At 41.7% G+C, this 24,119-nt stretch overlaps 1 protein-coding gene across 1 annotated transcript in view; it reads left to right on the top strand.

The window, feature by feature from the left end:
* The first annotated feature begins 13,950 nt into the window (after positions 1–13,950).
* NDRG1 (N-myc downstream regulated 1) overlaps positions 13,951–24,119 on the top strand; it is a 121,038-nt gene continuing 110,869 nt past the window's right edge. Inside the window, exon 1 of the mRNA XM_040354994.1 lies at positions 13,951–14,053. The gene's annotated coding sequence lies outside the window, so the exon portion shown is untranslated. The remainder of the gene's footprint in view (positions 14,054–24,119) is intronic.

Here is a 24,119-nt window from a genome sequence, read left to right as displayed (position 1 = left end):
CGAAACTGAGGAAAAAAATGTTTATATATGTTTTTGGGGGATATTTATTATAGCAAAAAGTAAAAAATATAGAATTTTTTTCAAAATTGTCACTCTATTTTTGTTTATAGCGCAAAAAATAAAAACCGCAGAGGTGATCAAATACCACCAAAAGAAAGCTCTATTTGTGGGGAAAAAAAGGACACCAATTGTCAGTTAAAGCGACGCAGTGCCGAATCGCAAAAAGGGGCCTGGTCTTTTACCTGCATTTTGGTCCGGGTCTTAAGTGGTTAAATATGACCATGGGTCGTGGTGGGAAGCAGATTGATTTGCAAAGGTTGGCAGAATATTGGAGAAGGCTGATTCTCTATGGCAATGGTCTCCAATTTGCGACCCATGGGCCAGATTCAGCCCTTTGCTTGCCTTTATCTGGCCCTTGGGGAACGTTTCCCCCCCACTGATACAGGGCATTATTTCTCAAAGTGACATCAACAACGGGGCATTATTCCTGCCACTGACACCAAGGATGGGGGTGCTGTTGCTTCCTCGATACCAACAATAACACTCTACTCCCTGCCCTGATAGCAACAATGAGGCACCATTCCTCCAATAATACCAATGATGGAGTATTTTACTCCCATTGACGCCAGGGTGTCGTCGTCGTCCCCCCCCCCACTCCCAATGCTGAATGACAGTAAACTGGTCCTCTGTTTAGAAAGCTTGGAGACCCCTGCTCTACGGTATCTGGTGTTGCCGCCCCCGAGCCCCCGTTTTACTTACCTGACCCGTCGAAAGTCCTGCGCGGTCTCGATATCCTCTTCGCCACTCAGCCTGGCCGCTGATTGGCTAGAGCGGATGGATTGAGAGCAGCGCAGCCATTGGCTGGCGCTGCTGTCAATCACATCCAGTGACGCGGCACGCCGTGGGGCGGGGCCGAGTGATACAGTGAGCGGCTATGGCCGCTCACTGTATTAGGGGAGCGCGCCCGCAATTACTGACCACCATGCGAGCTCTCTCGCATGACTGTGGTGAGTAATTGCGGGGAGGACAGAGACAGCCGCCGAGGGACCACAGAAGACGTGGATCGGGGCCACTCTGTGCACAACAAACTGCACAGTGGAGGTAAGTGTAACATGTTTGTTATTTTAAAGGAAAAATAATTTTTCCTTTAGTGACCCTTTAACATAGGAGTCTATGGAAGGGATGCTCGGCTTTGAAAAATTAGTGCTCCCCAGCAGTAGGTCCCCCAGACAACAAACTTTGTACACTTGTAGGGGAGAAATGGGGCTACATGTGTGCCAAGTTCCGGGTCCAGAGGACCTACGACCAGCCGGTACCGGCCAGAGAAATTACAGTTTAACATGGGAGTCTATGGAAGGGATGCTCGGCTTTGAAAATACGGTGCAGAGTGGGGCTATATGTGTGCCAGTTTGGGGTCCGGGGGACCTACGGCCGGCCAGTACCAGGTCCCCAAAGTCCGAGAGATCAGGCTCAAAAAGGTGACTCGAGTATAAGCCGAGGGAGGCATTTTCAGCACACAAAAAATGTTCTGAAAAAACTCGGTTTATACTCGAGTAAATAAGGTACCTATTTTAAAAGAGCACGCATAAATACCAAGGGACTGTCGTAGGTGGTCTTAGGCCCGGATTTACTCCCTTTGCCGCCCCGAGGCCGGGTCCTTCAATACCACCCCCGCCTAGTACAGGCATTGATAAGCGGGGGGTGCTGCTGTCGAAAATTGCATTGAGAACCGGGGGGGGGGGGACTGTTGCTGCTGCAGAAAATTGCATTGAGAACAGGGGGGGGGGGGGTTTGCTGCTGTCGAATATTGCATTGAGAAGAGGGGGAGGGGGGGTGCTGCTGGGGTGAAAATTACATTAAGCCTTGAGAACTGGGAGGGGGGCTGCTGCCGAAAATGATAAAATGACATTGAAAACGGGGGCGCCAAAAATGACACTGAAAATCGGGGGATGGGTTTGCTGCTGCCGAAAAATACATTGGGAACAATCTCTCTTCCCTCTGTTTTCTGTCCTCTCACCAGCCGCGACATGACAGGTGGAACTCCAGAAATGAAAGTGAAACTGTGAAGGGGGGGGCGGGGGTTGCTGCTGCCGAAAATTACATCTCACCATCTACCTCCTCTTCCCTCTCCTCTCACTAGGGTGACCACATTTCAAAACTGCCATTCAGGGACACCCCCCTCCTTCACAAGAAAATGACAATTTTAAAGGCTTATATGCAAGTAATTGGCCATAATAGGGGTATGGGGGTCCGGGTACTGCCTTGGGGGGGGGGGGGGGGGGGCATGTATCAATGCAATTAATTTTTTTTACAATTTTTCAGGAGCAGTGATTCGATCGATGACGTCAGTCCTACAGCCACACCCCCCTACAGTTGTAAACACACACTAGGTGAACCCTAACTCCTACAGCGCCCCCTGTGGTTAACTCCCAAACTGCAACTGTCATTTTCACAATAAACAATGCAATTTAAATGCATTTTTTGCTGTGAAAATGACAATGGTCCCAAAAATGTGTCCAAATTGTCCGAAGTGTCCGCCATAATGTCGCAGTCACGAAAAAAATCGCTGATCTCCGCCATTAGTAGTAAAAAAAAATAATAATAATAAAACTATCCCCTATTTTGTAAACGCTATAAATTTTGCGCAAACCAATCGATAAACGCTTATTGCGTTTTTTTTTACCAAAAATAGGTAGAAGAATACGTATCGGCCTAAACTGAGGAAAAAATACATTTTTATATATATTTTTGGGGGATATTTATTATAGCAAAAAGTAAAAAATATTGCATTTTTTTCAAAATTGTCGCTCTATTTTTGTTTATAGCGCAAAAAATAAAAACCGCAGAGGTGATCAAATACCACCAAAAGAAAGCTCTATTTGTGGGGAAAAAAGGACGCCAATTTTGTTTGGGAGCCACGTCGCACGACCGCGCAATTGTCTGTTAAAGCGACGCAGTGCCGAATTGTAAAAACCCCTTCGGTCATTTAGCAGCATATTGGTCCGGTCCTTAAGTGGTTAAAGGAGAATTGTACAAAAAAAACAAAGATAGGTTAAACCCACAAGTGCTTTTTTTTTCACCACTACTATTCCTTTATATTGGCCTTTGGAATTTACAAATGCAGTGATTTAGAAATTGGTGGAAAGGTTTAGCGCTGGAAAACACTTTTTGATAGATAAAAAGTGCATTTTATATACAACTGTATAGGTCAGACCGAAATGAGGGACAAATGAGGGGGAATGAGGGACATTGCGCCAAATCAGGGACAGTCCCTTGAAATCAGAGACAGTTGGGAGCTATGGGTAACATGCCAGTGCAGTAGAATATGCCAACCTCTATTAGATATAAATGAGGTCTTTGTTACTTTTTTGTTTGTTGTTAACAAGCAGTCCAGGTAGCTCATTAGGACACGTAATAATAGACTGTTTCCTATAGTCGCCCTCCTGTGTTTTCTATTGTCATTCTTCCTTTGTTCAGCATTGTTGATCAAGCAATCAGCTTTCATGCACCTGTTTAAAGCCACCGGTTCAAACATTACCTGTATTTACTATGTACATAGAGGGGTCTGATTTAGGCTGTTTGTACAGTCAGGGATTCCAATGGTAGATTGTTTTATCCTAATTGTATCTGGAAGTGAATGGGAACAGGTCAGCACAATGATACCGTAGAGCAGGGGTCTCCAAACTTTCTAAACAAAGGACCAGTTTACTGTCATTCAGCATTGGGAGTGACGGGGGGACACCCTGGCGTCAATGGGAGTAAAATACTCCATCATTGGCAGAGCTGGATTTGCTCTACCTGCCACCCCAAGGGCAGGTTCCACAATGCACCCCCTCCCCGACAACCGAGGAAGGACGGCAGCACACACTTTACAAGTGATTTTGGCGACATCGCCGCAATCACTTGTTAACCAATTAAGCCCCGAGTCTGTTTTTCAGATTCGGTGTTTACGAGACTAAAACATTTTTTTTTGCTATAAAATTACTTAAAACCCCCAAACATTATATATTTTTTTTATAACACCCTAGAGAATAAAATGGCAGTCATTGCAATACTTTTTGTCACACCGTATTTGCGCAGCGGTCTTACAAGTGCACTTTTTTTGGGAAAAAATCACTTTTTTAAATTAAAAAATAAGACAACAATAAATTTGGCCCAATTTTTTTACATATTGCGAAAGATAATGTTACGCCGAGTAAAATGATACCCAACATGTCACGCTTACAAATTGCGCCCGCTCGTGGCATGGCGTCAAACTTTTCCCCTTAAAAATCTCGATAGGCGACGTTTAAAAAATTCTACAGGTTGCATTTTTTGAGCTACAGAGTAGGCCTAGGGCTAGAATTATTGCTCTCGCTCTAACGATCGCGGCGATACCTCACTTGTGTGGTTTGAACACCGTTTTCATATGCGGGCGCTACTCGCGTATGCGTTCGCTTCTGCATGCAAGCTCGTCGGGACGGGGCGCTTTAAAAAAATTTTGGGGGGGTTTTCGTATTTATTTTTATTTATTTTACAATTTTTAACACTGAAATAAAAAATAAAATAAAAAAATTATCACTTGTATTCCTATTACAAGGAATGTAAACATCCCATGTAATAGAAAAAAGCATGACAGGTCCTCTTAACTAGTAGCCGACCAGCCACCGTCATTATACGGCGGCAGGTCGGCTCTCCTGGGCGAGAGCCCGTAGCTATACGTCCTATCGTATAGCCGCCACTAGGGGGCGCGTGCGCGCCGCCGGAGGCGCGCGCGCGCGCTCCCCGCTCGCCCCCGACTCCCGTGCGTGTGCCCGGCGGGCGCGATCGCCGCCGGGCACACGCGATCGCTCGGTACAGAGCGGGGAACGGGAGCTGTGTGTGTAAACACACAGCTCTCGTTCCTGTCAGCAGGGGAAATGCTGATTTTCTGTTCATACAATGTATGAACAGAAAATCAGTGTTTCCCCTAGTGAGGCCCCCCCCCCCCCCCACAGTAAGAACACACCCAGGCATACTTAACCCCTTCCCCGCCCCCTAGTGTTAACCCCTTCACTGCCAGTGGCATTTTTATAGTAATCTAATGCATTTTTATAGCACTGATCGCTATAAAAATGCCAATGGTCCCAAAAATGTGTCAAAAATGTCCGAAGTGTCCGCCATAATGTCGCAATACCGAAAAAAAAATCGCTGATCGCCGCCATTACTAGTAAAAAAAATATTAATAAAAATGCCATAAAAATACCCCCTATTTTGTAAACGCTATAACTTTTGCGCAAACCAATCAATAAACGCTTATTGCGATTTTTTTTACGAAAAATATGTAGAAGAATACGTATCGGCCTAAACTGAGGAAAAAAAATGTTTTTTTATATATTTTTGGGGGATATTTATTACAGCAAAAAGTAAAAAATATTCATTTTTTTCAAAATTGTCGCTCTATTTTTGTTTATAGCGCAAAAAATAAAAAACGCAGAGGTGATCAAATACCACCAAAAGAAAGCTCTATTTGTGGGAAAAAAAGGACGCCAATTTTGTTTGGGAGCCACGTCGCACGACCGCGCAATTGTCTGTTAAAGCGACGCAGTCCCGAATCGCAAAAAGTACTCTGGTCTTTAGGCAGCAATATGTTCCGGGGGGTAAGTGGTTAAATATGACCTCAGATCTCATATTTAGGCTTAAATGCAAAAAAAAAAATTGAAACTGTCATTTTTTCAAATGGCAAAAAAAAAAATGTTGCTTTAAGACGCTGGGCGGGACTGACGTTTTGACGTCACTTCCGCCCAGCAGAGCTATGGGGACGGGTGAAGGAGATTTTTCCTTCAGTCTCGTCCCCGCTCAGCTGCCGAACGGTCCCGATCTCCTCCGCCGCTACCGACAAATACGGGGGGCCCTCTCCCGCCACAGATAACGGCGATCTCGCGGCGAATCCGCCGCGGAGACCGCCGTTATCGTTTACACGGCCGCCCACTGAAGAGATGAATATCTCGGTTGTGGCAGCAGCTGCTGCCGTTACCGAGATATTCATCTTTAAAGTGCCGACGTAGAACGACGGTGGGCGGTCGGTAACTAGTTAACGAGCGAGCGGATTCCCCCAGACTACATTTAGTCCTGCTAGAAAGCAACTTACCGCCCTTAACTGTATGTCATTGTTCTGGGCGTTGGGGGACTCCATGCCGCTGCTGCCCCTCGGCGCACTGCCGCCCCAAGGCCTGGCCTTGTGGGAAATCCAGGCCTGATCATTGGTATTATTGGAGGAATGGTGCCCCATTGTTGCTATCAGGGCAGGGAGTAGTGTGTTATTGTTGGTATCGAGGAAGCAACAGCACCCCCATCCTTGGTGTCAGTGGCAGGAATTATGCCCCGTTGTTGATGTCACTTTGAGAAATAATGCCCTGTATCAGTGGGGGGAAACGTTCCCCAAGGGCCAGATAAAGGCAAGCAAAGGGCTGAATCTGGCCCATGGGTCGCAAATTGGAGACCATTGCCATAGAGAATCAGCCTTCTCCAATATTCTGCCAACCTTTGCAAATCAATCTGCTTCCCACCACGACCCATGGTCATATTTAACCACAACCATTTTGTTGCTAAAGGACCAGGCCCCTTTTTGCGATTCGGCACTGCGTCGCTTTAACTTACAATTGCGCGGTCGTGCGACGTGGCTCCCAAAAAAAATTAACGTCCTTTTTTCCCCACAAATAGAGCTTTTTTTTGGTGGTATTTGATCACCTCTGCGGTTTTTATTTTTTGCGCTATAAACAAAAGCAACAATTTTGAAAAAAAAAACTATATTTTTTACTTTTTGCTATAATAATAATAAAAATATATATAAAAAAAAATGTTCCTCAGTTTAGGCCGATACGTATTCTTCTACATATTTTTGGCAAAGAAAATCGCAATAAGCGTTTATTGATTGGTTTGTGCAAAAGTTTTAGTGTCTACAAAATAGGGGATAGTTTTATGGCATTTTTATTATTATTATTTTTTTACTAGTAATGGCGGCGATCAGCGATATTTATCCTAAGTAACAATGTAAAAAATAAATAAAAATACATTTGGAAAACATTTTTTAAATCGCCCCTATCCCCACAAGCTCGTACAGCAGAGAAAACGCACACGTATGTCGTGCCCGCATATGTAAATGGTGTTCAAATCACACATGTGAGGTATCGCCAGGATCATCACAGTGAGAGCAATAATTCTAGCCCTAGACCACCTCTGTAACTCTAACCAGGTAACCGTTATTTTTTTTTTTAAACGCCGCCTATGGAGACTTTTAGATACCGTAGTTTGTCGCCATTCCATGAGTGAGTGAAATTTCAAAGCATGACATGTTAGGTTTCTATTTACTCCGCGTAACATCATCTTTCACATTATACAAAAAAATTGGCTAACTTAACTGCTTTTTTTTCGTGAAAGTGTCTTTTTTTCCTAAAAAATTGAATTTGAAAGACCGTTGCACAAATACTGTGTGACATAAAATATTGCAATGATCGCCATTTTATTCTCTAGATTCTCTGCTAAAAAAATATATATATATATATATATATATATATATATATATATATATATATATATACACTTACATATATACATACATATATACATAAAACAATATATATACAGTGGGGATCGAAAGTTTGGGCACCCCAGGTAAAAATTTGTATTAATGTGCATAACGAAGCCAAGGAAAGATGGAAAAATCTCCAAAAGGCATCAAATTACAGATTAGACATTCTTATAATATGTCAAAAAAGTTAGATTTTATTTCCATCATTTACACTTTCAAAATGACAGAAAACAAAAAAATGGCGTCTGCAAAAGTTTGGGCACCCTGCAGAGTTAAAGCGGTGGTTCACCCTCCTTAACAACAATGCAGCATAAAATCCGGCATAGTAGCGCGAGCTACACTATGCCGGTCTTAATTTTTTTATCCCCGTACTCACGGTTATATCGTACATAGACGATTCCGTCTGCCGCGGGGAATGGGCGTTCCTAGCAAGAGGGAAGGTGATTGACGGCCGGCTCTGGCACGTCACGCTCCCCGAAGACAGCCGGAGTAGGTCTCGGCTCTTCACGGCGCCTGCGCACAGGCTATGCGCAGGCGCCGTGAAGAGCCAAGCCTATTTCGGCTATTTCCGGAGAAGCGTGACGTGCCACGGCCGGCCGTCAATCACCTTCCCTGTCCATAGGAACGCCCATTAACCGGAATCTTCTATGTACGCTATAACAGTGAGTACGGGGGAAAAAAATTTAAGACCGGCATAGTGTAGCTTGCGCTACTATGCCGGATTTAATGCTAGAGGGAAATTTTTTTTTTTTTTTTTTTTATATAGGGTGAACCCCCGCTTTAATATCTTGTACTGCCCCCTTTGGCAAGTATCACAGCTTGTAAACGCTTTTTGTAACCAGCCAAGAGTCTTTTAATTCTTGTTTGAGGTATCTTTGCCCATTCTTCCTTACAAAAGTCTTCCAGTTCTTTGAGATTTCTGGGCTGTCTGTCACGCACTGCTCTTTTAAGGTCTATACATAGATTTTCAATTATGTTGAGGTCAGGAGATTGTGAAGGCCATGGCAAAACCTTCAGTTTACGCCTCTTGATGTAATACCCCGTGAATTTTGAGGTGTGTTTAGGATCATTATCCATTTGTAGAAGCCATCCTCTCTTTAACTTCAGCTTTTTCACAGATGGCATCAAGTTACCATCCAAAATTTGCTGAAATTGTATTGAATCAATTTTTCCTTCTAGTAATTTGATGACTTTTGGAGATTTTTCCATCTTTCCTTGGCTTCGTTATGCACATTAATACAAATTTTTACCTGGGGTGCCCAAACTTTCGATCCCCACTCTAAATGAATCCGTGCAATGAAAACAAATATTGCCTATGAGTAAGTTATGAGGTTTTGACACCCTTAATTAATTAAGCAGCTGCCTCTACTTAATTTATTTCACCTAAGTGAGATAATGAATTGAGTGAGGTATAGAGGTAGGAATGGCGCTTCTTTGTGAATACTTTCGGGATGCACTGTAGATGGATCGAATCTTGTCTGGTCCCTGCTGAACCCGCTGAGATTTGATCCATTTATGGCCAGCTTTAGGGCTCATTTATACATGCATCGCCCTCTATAGAACGATGTGTAGAGAATCGCTTCTCAGAGGGTGCTTGACAGGTGGTGAGGTGTTATGCCGAACGGCCCTATTTACTTAAATGGGTCGAGTGTGGAAATACGACTGCGGGATCGTTTTTGCAATGTAGGATGTGTATGCCCCCCCCCCCCCCTCCTTACCGATGCCTTTGCAACTCAAGGGGAGCGGTTGGAGGGGTAGTAAAAATAAATTTTTATTACTGCCCCGGAGCCACAAGGTTTGATATGAATAAAAGTTGACAGCCATGAGTACCCAACTGTGAGCACCCAACAGCTTGGTCTTTATGTAGAGGTGGAGAAAAGCATAAATAAAGGTGTTTGAAATTGAATGTCTTAAGCCTTGTACACACGATCGGATTTTCCGACGGGAATTGTGTGATGACAGGCTGTTGTCAGAGAATCTGACCATTTGTACGCTCCATCGGACAATTGTTGACGGATTTTCCGCCAACAAATGTGGGATAGCATGCTTTAAAATTTTCCGCCGTTTGTATGCAAGACAAGTTCATGGCCAACGCCCTTCGGACAAAAGTCCTACGTGTGTAGGAGGCTTTACTGTCCAAATAAGTTAATGTGAGGTGGCAAAGAGGGTGGGCTTTAACGCCCGTATGCTTCACATCCATAGGCTGCAGAGGTTTCTGAGCTGAGAGCACACTCAAAGTGGTGGATGATGAACAGCACTGGATAAATCACCATCGGCAGCCACTGTAATGTTTGTAAAATGAGCTTTCTATTGGCTAAAACAAGTAAAGAGCTTACACTATGAAGCATGGAACCCGGCATTTGTGATGCCCTACGCGCGACATACGCAGCAAAGTAGCTCATGCACATTTTTGAGCTTTGCATGTTTAACCACGTACGTTATCACTTTTAGGGGGCCATTAACAATGAATGGCCCCGCAGGCATGGCACACAGTTTACCAGAAACATGAGAAAAATCTTGCAATTCACAAAATGCTAGAGTGTGATGGCGCGTACACGCGATCGGTCAAACCGATGAGAACGGTCTGATGGACCGTTTTCATCAGACCAAAACGATCGTGTGTGGGCCCCATCGGTTATTTATCCATCGGTTAAAAAAATTCAATCTTGTTTTAAATTTAACCGATGGATACCTAACCATCGGTTAAAAATCCACGCATGCTCAGAATCAAGTCGACGCATGCTTGGAAGCATTGAACTTCATTTTTTTCAGCACGTCGTTGTGTTTTACGTCACCGCGTTCTGACACGATCGTTTTTTTAACTGATGGTGTGTAGGCACAAATGACCATCAGTCAGCTTCATCGGTTAACCGATGGAAAAATCCATCAGACCGTTTTCATCGGATGGACCGATTGTGTGTACAGGGCATCACTGCAGCCTCAAGATGGAGAAAATAATAAAGAATTGTTCTGAAATTAAAAATAGAAAATAAAATGTAATTAAAAATACACTAAATACAATCATTACACATATGAGGCGATTCAGTTCACATGTGTTGCGCTTTACAAGTCTCTCACTCACTCACTCACTCACATCCTCGTACTGTTACCAGAATACAATATTTTTCATTATGATGGTTATTAATTAGGCATTTTTAGGCTCACACCATAAGCTGCAACCAAGTGTGAGCAGCACATTCTCAGCGCGTTTCTTCACATTTCATGCAGGACAAACCTTTCATTTCAGTGGGCAGTCCTGCGAGCGAGAACCCAGAAAAGAAGTGCCTGACCCTTTCCAAAACAAAATCACACATTTAAAATTAAAGATACCAACAGCACAACAGCAGGCAGTTCTTTATTTTCTCGTTCTTTCTTACTCTCTCTCTCTTTCTTTCTTTCTTCCTCTCTCTTTTGCTATTTTATTCTCTCTCTCTCTCTCTCTCTCTCTTTATTTTGCTTTCTTTTGTTCTCTATTTTTTTTTTTCTTTCTCTCTCTCTCTTTTCCTCTCCTTTTCCTCTCCTCTCACTTTCTTTCTCTTTTTTTTACCTTCTCTTTTTTTCTTTCACTTTTTTTGCTCTCTCTCTCTTTCTAACTTTCCTCTGCTCTCTCTCTCTTTCCTTCTTTCTCTCTCTTCCTTTCTCTTTCTTTCTATCATTCTCTTTCTTTGGCTTTTATTCTCCCTCTCTCTCTTTCACTTTTTTCTTTCTTTCTATCTAGCTTTTTATTTCTCTCTCTTTCTCTAACTTTCTCTCTCCCTCTCTCTCTCTTCCTTTCTCTTTCTCTCTTGTATTCACTCTCTCTCTCTCTTTCTCCATTTCTTAAATTTCTTTCTCTCTTTCTTTTTATCTAGCTATTTCTTTCTCGTTCTTACTTTCTCTCTCTCTCTCTCTCTCTCTCTCTCTCTCTCTCTCTCTCTCTCTCTCTCTCTCTCATCCTTTCTCTCTTTCTTTCACTGCTTTATTCTCTCTCTCTCTTTCTTTCTCTCACCCCCTCTCTCTATCTCCTCCCTCCCTCCCTCCCTCTCGCTCTCTTTCTTTCTTTCTCTCTTCCTTTCTCTTTCTCTCTCTTTCTTTCTTTCTATCATTCTCTTTCTTTCACTCTTTTATTCTCTCTCTCTCTCTCTCAATCTCTCTCTATTCCTTACTTTTCTTCCCCTCTCTTTCCTTTCTACCAATCTCTTTCTTTCTCTCTCTCATTCTTACTCTCTCTCTCTCTATTTCTTTCTCTCTCTCTTTCTAACTTTCTCCCGCTTTCTCTCTTTCTTTCTCACTCTTCCTTTCTCTTTCTCTCTTTCTTTCTCACTCTTCCTTTCTCTTTCTCTCTTTCTTTGTTTCTTTCTTTCTATCATTCTCTTTCTTTCGCTCTTTAATTCATTCATTCTCTCTCTCTTTTACTTTTCCTTCTTTCTTTCTATCTATCTAGCTCTTTCTTTTTCTTTCTTATGCCGCATACACACGATCGGTCAAACCGATGAGAACGGTCTGATGGACCAAACCGATCATGTGTAGGCCACATTGGTTATTTATCCATCGGTTAAAAAAAATTCAATCTTGTTTTAAATTTAACCAATGGATTTCTAACCGATAGAAAAAAAAACGATCGTTTGTAGGCACGTCCATCGGTTAAAAAATCCATGCATGCTCAGAATCAAGTCGACGCATGCTCGGAAGCATTGGACTTCATTTTTTTTCAGCACGTCGTTGTGTTTTACGTCACCGCGTTCTGACACGATCGTTTTTTTAACTGATGGTGTGTAGGCACGACTGACCATCAGTCAGCTTCATCGGTTAACTGATGGAAAAAGACATCAGACCACTCTCATCGGATTGACCGATCGTGTGTACAGGGCATTACTTTCTCTCTCTTTCTTTAACGTTCCCTCTCTCTTTTTTTTCTTTCTCTCTTTCTTTCACTCGCTTTCTCCCTCTCTCTCTCTTTCTCTATTTCTTACTTTTTTTTGCTCTCTTTCTTTTTATCTAGCTCCTTCTTACTTTCTCTCTCTCTTTCTTTAACTTTCTCTCTCTCTCCCTCCCTTTCTCTTTCTTTCGCTATTTTATTCATTCTCTCTTTATTACTTTTCTTTCTTTCTCTCTCTCTCTCTATTTCTAACTTTCTCTCTCTCGCTCTCTATTTCTTTCGCTCTCTCTTTCTCTCTCTTTCTTACTTCCTTTTTCTTTCTTTCGCTTTCTTTCTCTCTTTCTTTATATGTATTCTTTCTCTCTCTCTTTTTTTACTTTTCTTTCTCTCTTTATTTCTTTCTATCTAGCTCTTTCTCTTTCTTTCTTTCGTTCTCTCTCTTTTTTTAACGTTCCCTCTCTCTCTCTCTTCCTTTCTCTTTCTCTCTTTCTTTCGCTCTTTTATTTGCTCTCTCTTTTTTTCTTACTTTTCTTTCTCTCTTTCTATCGCTTTCTTTCTCTCTCTATTTCTAACTTTCTCTCTCTCTCTCTCTATATATTTCTTTCGCTCTCTCTCGTTCTTATTTCTCTCACTTTCCTTTGCTTTCTCTCTCTCTCTCTCTATCTTTCCTTCTCTTTTTCTCTCTCTCTCTCCCCCTCTTTCTTTATTTCTTTCCTTATTTCTTTATTTATGACAGGTATTTATTTATTATACTTATATACTAACTTGGCACCTAAAAATTTCCATCTACATATAAGTATAAATAAGTATTACCATGACACTATTATAAAAATAACAAATTTCTTCAAGGGGGAAACTATTTTTGTAATATTATTATTAGTAACACTATTATTATTATTATTATTATTATTATTATTATTATTATACAGGATTTATATAGCGCCAACAGTTTACGCAGCGCTTTACAACATCAGGGAAGACATTATAGTTACAATACAATTTAATACAGGAATGATCAGAGGGCCCTGCTCGTTAGAGCTTACAATCTAGAAGGGAGGGTGAAGTGGAACAGAGGGTAGTAGATGTGGGGGGTGATCAGGTGGGCAAATACTATCTTGTCTCTCCTTTTTTTTTCTCTCTCTCTCTTTCTTTCTCTTACTTTCTTTTCGTTCTCTTTATCTCTTTCTTTCCCTCTATCTCTCTTTTTCCTTCCATCCTTATTTATTATTTTTTTTACAGGTATTTACTTTTGCTACTTGTATACTAACTTGGCACCTAAAAAAGTCCCATCTAGAAACAAGGATTCCTATGACGCCATGACTTCCTCTATGGCTCATCCAAGCCATGTACACTCCTCTGTGCACGCTTCCCCCTGTATGAGAGTACGTGTGTAGAGCCTGGAGTGGGAGGGAGAGCCAGCTCCATGCTGCTCCCTGTTTACAAGGCGTGCCTGGCTGACCCACTCTCAAGCCAACCCCTTCCATCCACTACTTAGCCTTGGGGGGGGGGGGGGGGGGCAAGGGGGGGGGCCCCCCCAGCCCCATATAACCCCCTCGCTGGGCTGGACGGATTAGAATAAAAAAAATAAAAAATCACTAGGAGGACAGCAGCATCTGGGGAGAGACTGTGACATTCGATTGCGAGAGGTAAGTCCAGGACCAACTTTCCGTACAAAGCTGCTGGGGGTTTTTAATCCTTAACATTTTGCTAAACCTTTGTGTATCAGTATTGCTTGGACCGAGAAGAAGGGGGGAAAAGACCCCCCCAAAGCTTGTCCTGAAAATGTAACTGTTAGTGCAAATAAAAAAATAAAAAATAATAAAAAAGGATCATGGACTGTGTTGGTGCAAGTGCACTAAATACGGCTACAATCACCTTAAGCACCGTGGAACTATACGTATTCGCATGCGCAACAGTTGTGGAACTACAATTGCCAACATGCCCTGATAATGGGTGGCAGCACTTGTTGGGTCTAGTAGCTGACATTGGACTGTTGCATGAAATATACTGTAGGAAAGATTATATAATTTTCTATTTTTTTTATTATTATTATTATTATTATTATTGTTTGTATTATTTTATTTATAGTATTTTCTTCTTCTTCTTCTTCTTCTTCTTCTTCTTCTTCTTCTTCTTCTTCTTCTTCTTCTTCTTCTTCTTCTTCTTCTTAAATTTTTTTCTTAAATTTCTTATTTTTCTTCTTCAATTTCATTTTCTATTTTTATTATTATTATTATTGTTTATATTTTTTTTATTATTTTATTTATAGTATTTACTTCTTCCTCTTCCTTTTCTTCAATTTCTTCTTCTTCAATTTCATTTTATATATATATATTTTTTTATTATTGTTTATATTATCTGTATTTTATTTATAGTATTTACTTCTTCTTCTTCCTCCTCTTCTTCTTCTTCTTCTTCTTAAATTTCTTCTTAAATTTCTTCTTCTTATTCTTCAATTTCTTTTTTTCCGTCTTCTATTATTACTATTTGTTTTACATTTTTTTTTTTTTTATGTATTTGCTTTTTATCAAGAGCCATTTGTTTTTACTGTTCTTGTTACTTTGCTGTTATATTTATTAGACTGCACAGTACTGGAGCTTTGGCTATAGATAGATGCTCATAGATGGAATCACTCACTGGCATTTGGGGGGGCACATAGGCGTGCGCACAGGGTGTGCCTGGTGTGCCCAGGCACACCCTAATCACCCCATGTGCATTAGTGTTATCGCTCTGTGTAGCAACAGGAACATGGGAAAGATCTCCTTCTTACTGGTTTTGCCATAAGAGAAGTGTTTATGCTCTTCTCTTTCACTGTGCCAGCAGGGAGATCAATGTGCCAGGGGCATGTATATGTAGATACATACACACGCATGTGTGTTTGAGCTTAAGGGTGCACACCCTAAAGCATTAGGCTGCGCACACCTATGGGGGGGCACCAGATTTGAGGTATCAGGAAAATAGTTGACCACACACAGGGCACAATTTATGCAATTTCAACCAGCTATCGATTGCAACAATGACCAATGTGACTTACTGTACCCTTGGCAGTTTCTATCTACACCATGAAATGATCAAAGGTAGGTCCCCCGGTCCCCCGGTCCCCCGATCCCCCAGATCTTTTGGGTGGCATTTAGCTTTGAAAGCTGGTTGGAAGTGTCAGAATTTTGCTGAGTGTGCTGACAGCATATCCTCCCCCAGCCATACAGTCTTATTCTTCTCCTTCTGTAGCAAAAAGAGTCTCAGACTTCCTGTTACAAGATCTGAAGTTCAATATTAACTCCTTCAGCTCTCATACCTGTATAGACCAGAGTGATATTTACATTTCCACCATGGCTCTGTTTATTCCTCTATAACTTTGTTGTAACTAAAGATATGTGATACATACCTGGGGACAGGCTTGGCATTCTTTTGGCAATAATGTCCTGGAATATTGATTTTATTTTCTGTGTAATTTATAAATCCTGTATAATAATTTTAATAATGAGAATAATATGCAAAAATACATCAAAAAATTTATAAATGTATTTAATTATTTTTTTAAACTCTATTTTAAAATTTGACCTTAAAAAAAAAAATATATATATATATATATATATATATGCTTTTTGCAGAGATATATTTCTACTGTTAATTTAAATGGGTAGAATAATATATATATATATATATATATATATATATATATATATATATATATATATATATATATATATATATATTTAACGTTTCCATGCTTTTTTCAGAGATATATTTTTACTGGTAATTTAAATAGGTAGAATTATATATATATATATATATATATATATATATATATATATATATATATATATATATATATATATATATTATTCTATCCATTTAAAATCACAGTAAAAATATATCTCTGGTACAAAGCATCGAAATATTATTTCCAAAAAAAAAGGGAATTTTTTTTCAATTAAAAAAAAAAAAAAATCTGAGAAATATAAGAGCTAAGGTGATAAAGGGAGGAAGGAGTTTATTATGGCTGATTAGGCTAACTGAGGTTTAGTAAGAGGTTAAATAGGATAAATTTATAAACATTTTGTACTCATTTTTATTTTTTTTACCAAAATATGTTTCTGGTACATAGATAGTATGTATTTATGTACCAGAAACATATTTTGGTAAAAAAAAAAAAACATTATTTAAAAAGAAAAAAAAAAGTAAAAAAGAAAAAAAAAAGGGGTTAAATGGAAATAAACATATTTTTAAACGTAAATATTTACTCTCATTCTTCTTCTTTTTTTTTTTACTAAGATGATGTTTCTAGCACAAAAAAAAATGGCGAAGTTAGGCTGCGTTCACATATGTGCAGCTGCGGTTTGCGGTCCGGAGTCTGGTGCGTTTCTGCTCACCAGTTCAGGTGCAAATTATTCCCTGAATTCGCACCTGAACCGGACCCAAAAACGCACAGGACCCTTTCCATAACCGCACCGCGGCCGCCCCGGACATGTGGGAACCGGCTCCATTGAGAGCCGGCCACATTCACATGTTATGCGAATTGGATGTGGTTAAAAACAAAATGCATCATATTCGCATATATGTGAACTCAGCCTTACTTGTAAATGATTTTTTTTTTTGGGGTTATTTAAAAAAAACTTTAGAAAAAAGAGGAGAAGGGCGGGGGGTGGGAGATGTTAAATATAGCTGATTAGGGGTCAATAAGGGGTTAAATATTTATTTACATTTTTTACGCTTTTTTTTTTTTTACAAAAAGTATGTCTGGTACAAAGCATGGCAAAGTTACTAATTAAAAAAAGGGCATTTTTTTTATTTAATTTTTTCTAAAAAATGTAAATCTATAGAAAAAAAAGGGGGGGGGTGAGGGGGAAAAAGTTAATTATAGCTGATCAATAAGGGGTTAAATAGGAGAACATTTATTTAATTTTTTTACAATTTTTTTTTTTTACTAAAATGATGTGTCTGGTACAAAGCATGGCAAAGTTACTAATTAACCACTTACCCCCCGGACCATATTGCTGCCCAAAGACCAGAGTACTTTTTGCGATTCGGGACTGCGTCGCTTTAACAGACAATTGCGCGGTCGTGCGACGTGGCTCCCAAACAAAATTGGCGTCCTTTTTTTCCCACAAATAGAGCTTTCTTTTGGTGGTATTTGATCACCTCTGCGGTTTTTATTTTTTGCGCTATAAACAAAAATAGAACGACAATTTTGAAAAAAATTAATATTTTTTACTTTTTGCTGTAATAAATATCCCCCAAAAAAATATAAAAAAACATTTTTTTTCCTCAGTTTAGGCCGATACGTATTCTTCTACATATTTTTCGTAAAAAAAAATCGCAATAAGCGTTTATTGATTGGTTTGCGCAAAAGTTATAGCGTTTACAAAATAGGGGGTATTTTTATGGCATTTTTATTAATATTTTTTTTACTAGTAATGGCGGCGATCAGCGATTTTTTTTTTGGTATTGCGACATTATGGCGGACACTTCGGACATTTTTGACACATTTTTGGGACCATTGGCATTTTTATAGCGATCAGTGCTATAAAAATGCATTAGATTACTATAAAAATGCCACTGGCAGTGAAGGGGTTAACACTAGGGGGCGGGGAAGGGGTTAAGTATGCCTGGGTGTGTTCTTACTGTGGGGGGGGGGGGGGGTGGCCTCACTAGGGGAAACACTGATCCTCGGTTCATACAGTGTATGAACCGAAGAAAAGCATTTCCCCTGCTGACAGGAACGAGAGCTGTGTGTTTACACACACAGCTCCCGTTCCCCGCTCTGTACCGAGCGATCGCGTGTGCCCGGCGGCGATCGCGCCCGCCGGGCACACGCACGGGAGTCGGGGGCGAGCGGGGGGCGCGTGCGCGCGCCTCCGGCGGCGCGCGTGCGCCCCTAGTGTCGGCTAAAAGGTAGGACGTCATAATACGTGATCTCGCCTAGGAGAGCCACCTTGTGGACGTATTATGACGGTGCGGCGACGGCAAGTGGTTAAAAAAAGGCATTTATTTAAGGGGAGGAAGGATATATTTAAGGCTGACTGGGCTAAACCAAGAGGTCAATAGGAACCTATGGGCCAGATTCACATAGAACTGCGGCGGCGTAACGTATCGTAGATACGTTACACCGCCGCAATTTTTCATCGCAAGTGCCTGATTCACCAAGCACTTGTGATGTAAACCTACGCCGGCGGCCTCCGGCGCAAGGCGGGCCTATTCAAATGGGCGTGTGCCATTTAAATTAGGCGCGCTCCCGCGCCGGACCTACTGCGCATGCTCCGTTCCGTAATTCCCGTTGTGCTTTGCGCGCCGTGACGTCATTTTTTCGAACGGCGACGCGCGTAGCGTAATTCCGTATTCCCGGACGGCTTAAGCAAACGACGTTATTTTTTACATTTCGACGCGGGAACGACGGCCATACTTTATACAGCAATATGATTGCTGCGTAAAGTTAAGGCACTAAAAAAAACGACTAACTTTGCGACGGGAAACTAGACTAGCGGCGACGTAGCGAACGCGAAAATCCGTTGGGAATCGCCGTAACTCCTAATTTGCATACCCGACGCTGGTTTACGACGCAAACTCCCCCCAGCGGCGGCCGCGGTATTGCATCCTAAGATCCGACAGTGTAAAACAATTACACCTGTCGGATCTTAGGGATATCTATGCGTAACTGATTCTATGAATCAGTCGCATAGATAGAAACAGAGATACGACGGCGTATCAGGAGAAACGCCGTTGTATCTCTTTGGTGAATCTGGCCCTATGTTTTTATCTATTTATTTATCTTTTACTGGCATAGTTTCTCTAACTAATAAAAGAAATAGTAAGTACAATGAAAGCATACATTGCTACACTTGCTATACTTGTATAGTGACATTTACAGCTTTTGACAGCCACCCCTGCTGTGCAATATTCAGCATTTCCCGGCTGTCATTTTGACAGCCAGTAATTGCCAGGAATAGCAGCAAGGTGGCAGCAGCAGGGTGGAGGAGCTGAACATGTGATAAATCGTAGAAACAACCTGCATTTTGACAGCCACCCCTGCTGGAAGGATATCCTTTAACTCCTTGTTAGTGTAATGAGTCACAGATAGCAAATGTGAACTTCAGCAAAGTTATTCAGTCTAAGGTCATTGGCAAGGACAAAGGAGCACTGGGCCAGATTCACATAGAATCGCGACGGCGTAACTTATCCTAGATAAGTTACACCGCCGCAATTTTTCATCGCAAGTGCCTGATTCACCAAGCACTTGCGATGAAAACTACGCCCGCGGCCTCCGGCGCAAGGCGGGCCAATTCAAATGGGCGTGTGCCATTTAAATTAGGCGCGCTCCCGCGCCGGACCTACCGCACATGCTCCGTTTCCGAAATCCCGCCGTGCTTTGCGCGCCGTGACGTAATTTTTTTGAACGGCGACGCGCGTAGTGTACTTACGTATTCCCGGGCGGCTTACGCAAACAAAGTTGATTTTTAAATTTCGACGCGGGAACGACGGCCCTACTTTAGACAGCAATACACTTGCTGACTAAAGTTAAGGCACCAAAAAAAAAAGTGTAAATTTGCGACGGGAAACTTGACTAGCGGCGACGTAGCGAACGAGAAAAAAACGTCGTGGATCGCTGGTTTACGATGCAAACTCCCCCCAGCGGCGGCCGCGGTACTGCATCCTAAGATCCGAAAGTGTAAAACAATTACACCTGTCGGATCTTCTGCCTATCTATGCGTAACTGATTCTATGAATCAGTCGCATAGATAGAAACAGAGATACGCCGTCGTATCCCTTTTGTGAATCTGGCCCACTATTCATGTTTAGAGGAGAAGAGATTTAACCTCTGCATTTGGAAAGGCTTCTTCACAGTAAGAGCTCTGAAAACGTGGAACGGACTCCCTCAAGACATAGATCTAGCCAGCTGAGTTGGTTGCTTTATAAAAAAAAGTAAAATCCACCAACACCACCTACCCCCCCCCCCCCAAAAAAAAAAGTATAAATATATATATATACACACACACACTATATTACCAAAAGTATTGGGACGCATGCCTTTACACGCACATGAACTTTAATGACATCCCAGTCTTAGTCTGTAGGGTTCAATATTGAGTTGGCCCCCCTTTGCAGCTATAACAGCTTCAACTCTTCTGGGAAGGCCGTCCACAAGGTTTAGGAGTGTGTCTATGGGAATGTTTGACCATTCTTCCAGAAGCGCATTTGTGAGGTCAGGCACTGATATTGGATGAGAAGACCTGGCTCGCAGTCTGCGCTCTAATTCATCCGAAAGGTGTTCTATCGGGTTGAGGTCAGGACTCTGTGCAGGCCAGTCAAGTTCCTCCTCCCCAAACTCGCTCATCCATGTCTTTATGGACCTTTTTTTGTGTACTGGTCCAAATCATTTGGTGGAGGGGGATTATGGTGTGGGGTTGTTTTTCAGGGGTCGGGCTTGGTCCCTTAGTTCCAGTGAAGGGAATTCTTAAGGTGTACGCATACTAAGACATTTTGGACAATTTCGTGCTTCCAACTTTGTGGGAACAGTTTGGGGGACGGCCCCTTCCTGTTCCAACATGACTGCGCACCAGTGTACAAAGCAAGGTCCATAAAGACATGGATGAGCGAGTTTTGGGTGGAGGAACTTGACTGACCTCAACCCGATAGAACACCTTTGGGATGAATTAGAGCGGAGACTGCAAGCCAAGCCTTCTCTTCCAACATCAGAGCCTGACCTCACAAATGCTCTTCTGGAAGAACGGCCAAACATTCCCATAGAGACACTCCTAAACCTTGTGGACGCCCTTCCTAGAAGAGTTGAAGCTGTTATAGCAGCAAAGGGTGGGGCAACTCAATATTGAACCCTACGGACTAAGACTGGGATGTCATTAAAGTTCATGTGTGTAAAGGCAGGCGTCCCAATACTTTTGGTAATATAGTGTATTTGTGTGTGTGTATATATATATATATATTTCCTATTCGAGGAATATCCTATTTGTGCATTGCAAAAATGCATGCAAAATTGCACATGCTCCCACAATGCATCCCTTTTGCAGGCACGTAGTGGTGTCATTAATTCTTAATAGCATTTCAATGCACCTTCCTAATGTATAACAAATTCCCATGCATTTTGGTGTGCCTTGATTAAAAAATAAATGAAACAATAATGAATTTTATAAATGTATTTATTTATTTATTTGTGCGATTTTCATGGCTTTGGCAGCCCCTTGAAATAAATGGGCCACCTCAAATGTAATGCTCTAGTTTAAGTCATGCAAAATGGCATAAAAACTTGCGTGCGTAAGGTGTGAATGAAGCCATCCTATTGGAAGACACCTCAAATTTTAGATTTACCTTCTCTTTTAACCACTTGCTTACTGAGCACAAATTCCTGCCAGGCGAAATTTCAGCTTCCGGCACTGTGACGTTTTAACCGACAATTGCGCGGTCGTGCGACGTGGCTCCAAAACAAAACTGATGTCCTCCCCCCCCCCCCCCCCCCCCACAAATAGAGCTTTCTTTTGGTGGTATTTGATCACCTCTGCATTCTTCTCCCTCCTTTTTCTTGATTTTCCTTCCTCATTCTTCTCCCTCATTCTCCTTCCTCACTCTTCTCCCTCATTCTCCTTCCTCACTCTTCTCCCTCATTCTCCTTCCTCACTCTTCTCCCTCATTCTCCTTCCTCACTCTTCTCCTTCATTCTCCTTCCTCACTCTTCTTCCTCATTCTCTTTCATAACTCTTCTTCCTCATTCTCTTTCATAACTCTTCTTCTTCATTCTTCTTCCTTACTCTTATTCCTCACTCTTCTTCTTCATTCTCCTTCGTCTTCCTCGCTCTTCTTCTTCTTCTTTGTTCGTCCTCGTTCTTCTCCCTCATTCTTCTTCCTCACTCTTCTTCTTCATTCTCCTTCCTCATTCTTTTTCCTCACTCTTTTTCTTCATTCTCCTTTCTCATTCTCCCTCCTCACTCTTCTTCTTCAATCTCCTTCCTCACTCTTCTTCCTCATTCTCTTTCATCACTCTTCTTCTTCATTCTTCTTCCTTACTCTTATTCCTCACTCTTCTTCTTCATTCTCCATCCTCATTCTTCTTCCTCACTCTTCTTCTTCTTCTTCATTCTCCTTCCTCATTCTTCTTCCTCACTCTTCTTCTTCTTTGTTCGTCCTCATTCTTCTTCTTCATTTTCCTTCCTCATTCTTCTTCCTCACTCTTCTTCTTTGTTCGTCCTCGTTCTTCTCCCTCATTCTTCTTCTTCATTCTCCTTCCTCATTGTTCTTCCTCCTCCTTCCTCACTCTTCTTCTTCATTCTCCTTTCTCATTCTCCTTCCTCACTCTTCTTCAATCTCCTTCCTCATTCTGTTTCATCACTCTTCTTCTTCATTCTTCTTCCTTACTCGTATTCCTCACTCTTCTTCTTCATTCTCCATCCTCATTCTTCTTCCTCACTCTTCTTCTTCATTCTCCTTCCTCATTCTTCTTCCTCACTCTTCTTCTTCTTTGTTCGTCCTCGTTCTTCTCCCTCATTCTTCTTCCTCGCTCTTCTTCTTCATTTTCCTTCCTCATTCTTTTTTCTCACTCTTCTTCTTCATTCTCCTTCCTCATTCTTCTTCCTCCTCCTTTCTCACTCTTCTTCTTCATTCTCCATTCTCCTTCCTCACTCTTCTTCCTCATTCTCTTTCATCACTCTTCTTCCTTACTCTTATCCCTCACTCTTCTTCTTCATTCTCCATCAACTTTCTTCTTCCTCTCTCTTCTTCTTCATTATCCTTCCTCATTTTTCTTCCTCACTCTTCTTCATTCTCCTTCCTCATTCGTCTTCTCTTTTCTTCTTCATTCTTCCTCCTTGTTCTTCTTCATTCTTCTTCATTCTCCCTCTTCGTTCTTCTTCATTCATTCTTCTTCTTTCTCCTTCCTCGCTCTTCTTCCTCCCTCTTCGGTATGGTGCAGATGCTGACCTTGTATTTATGGACTCAGATAACACACAGGACTACATTAAACACAATACAGATTAGATATTGTACTGCAGATAATAATGAGAGTCAAAGTAACACTGATGATAAAAATCAATAGGGATTGTCTGGCTCTGAGGTCACTCTGTATGGGACAAGATATCCTTCAATGAAGGTCTGTAGACCTATAGAGAGTATCACATGGTCACCCCTCTCTGTATAGACACATTAATACATAGGAGAGAAACAAGGACACACACAATACAAATAATAGAAATTGGTTGCATGCAAGTGGCACTAAGAACCGGATTACTCACCTCTGCTCCAACGGTCCGACCTCAATGACTTCCCACACCACTTCCGGCTTCTTCTTGAGCCGTCTTGATTGGCCAGCACAGTATGACATCACTGAGTGACGTCATACTGTACCAGTCAATCAAGACGGCTCAAGAAGAAGCCGGAAGTGGTGTGGGAAGTCATTGATGGCGGACCGTTGGAGCAGAGATGAGTATTCTGGTGCTGGTGTTCAGCCATCTTGATTGGCCCGGGGCAGCATGACATCACTCCTACACATTTATCCTGACATACTGGTACTCTGCAATAAAGAGCCTTCCTGCTCCTCAGTTTTTGTAATTTTTTTATTTATTTTTTGGGGAGGGGTGTATATTCCACTTTAATACACCATGGGCTAGATTCACGTACCTGGGCGTATCTTTTGGCCGGCGTAGCGCATCCCATTTTCACTACGCCGACGTAACATAGTGAGGCAAGGCCAGTATTCACAAAGCACTTGCT

Source organism: Rana temporaria, chromosome 5 (assembly GCF_905171775.1).
Source record: "Rana temporaria chromosome 5, aRanTem1.1, whole genome shotgun sequence".
Lineage (NCBI taxonomy): Eukaryota > Metazoa > Chordata > Amphibia > Anura > Ranidae > Rana > Rana temporaria.
The sequence above is the reverse complement of the archived record's forward strand: the minus strand, read 5'-3'. Positions and strand labels throughout refer to the sequence as shown.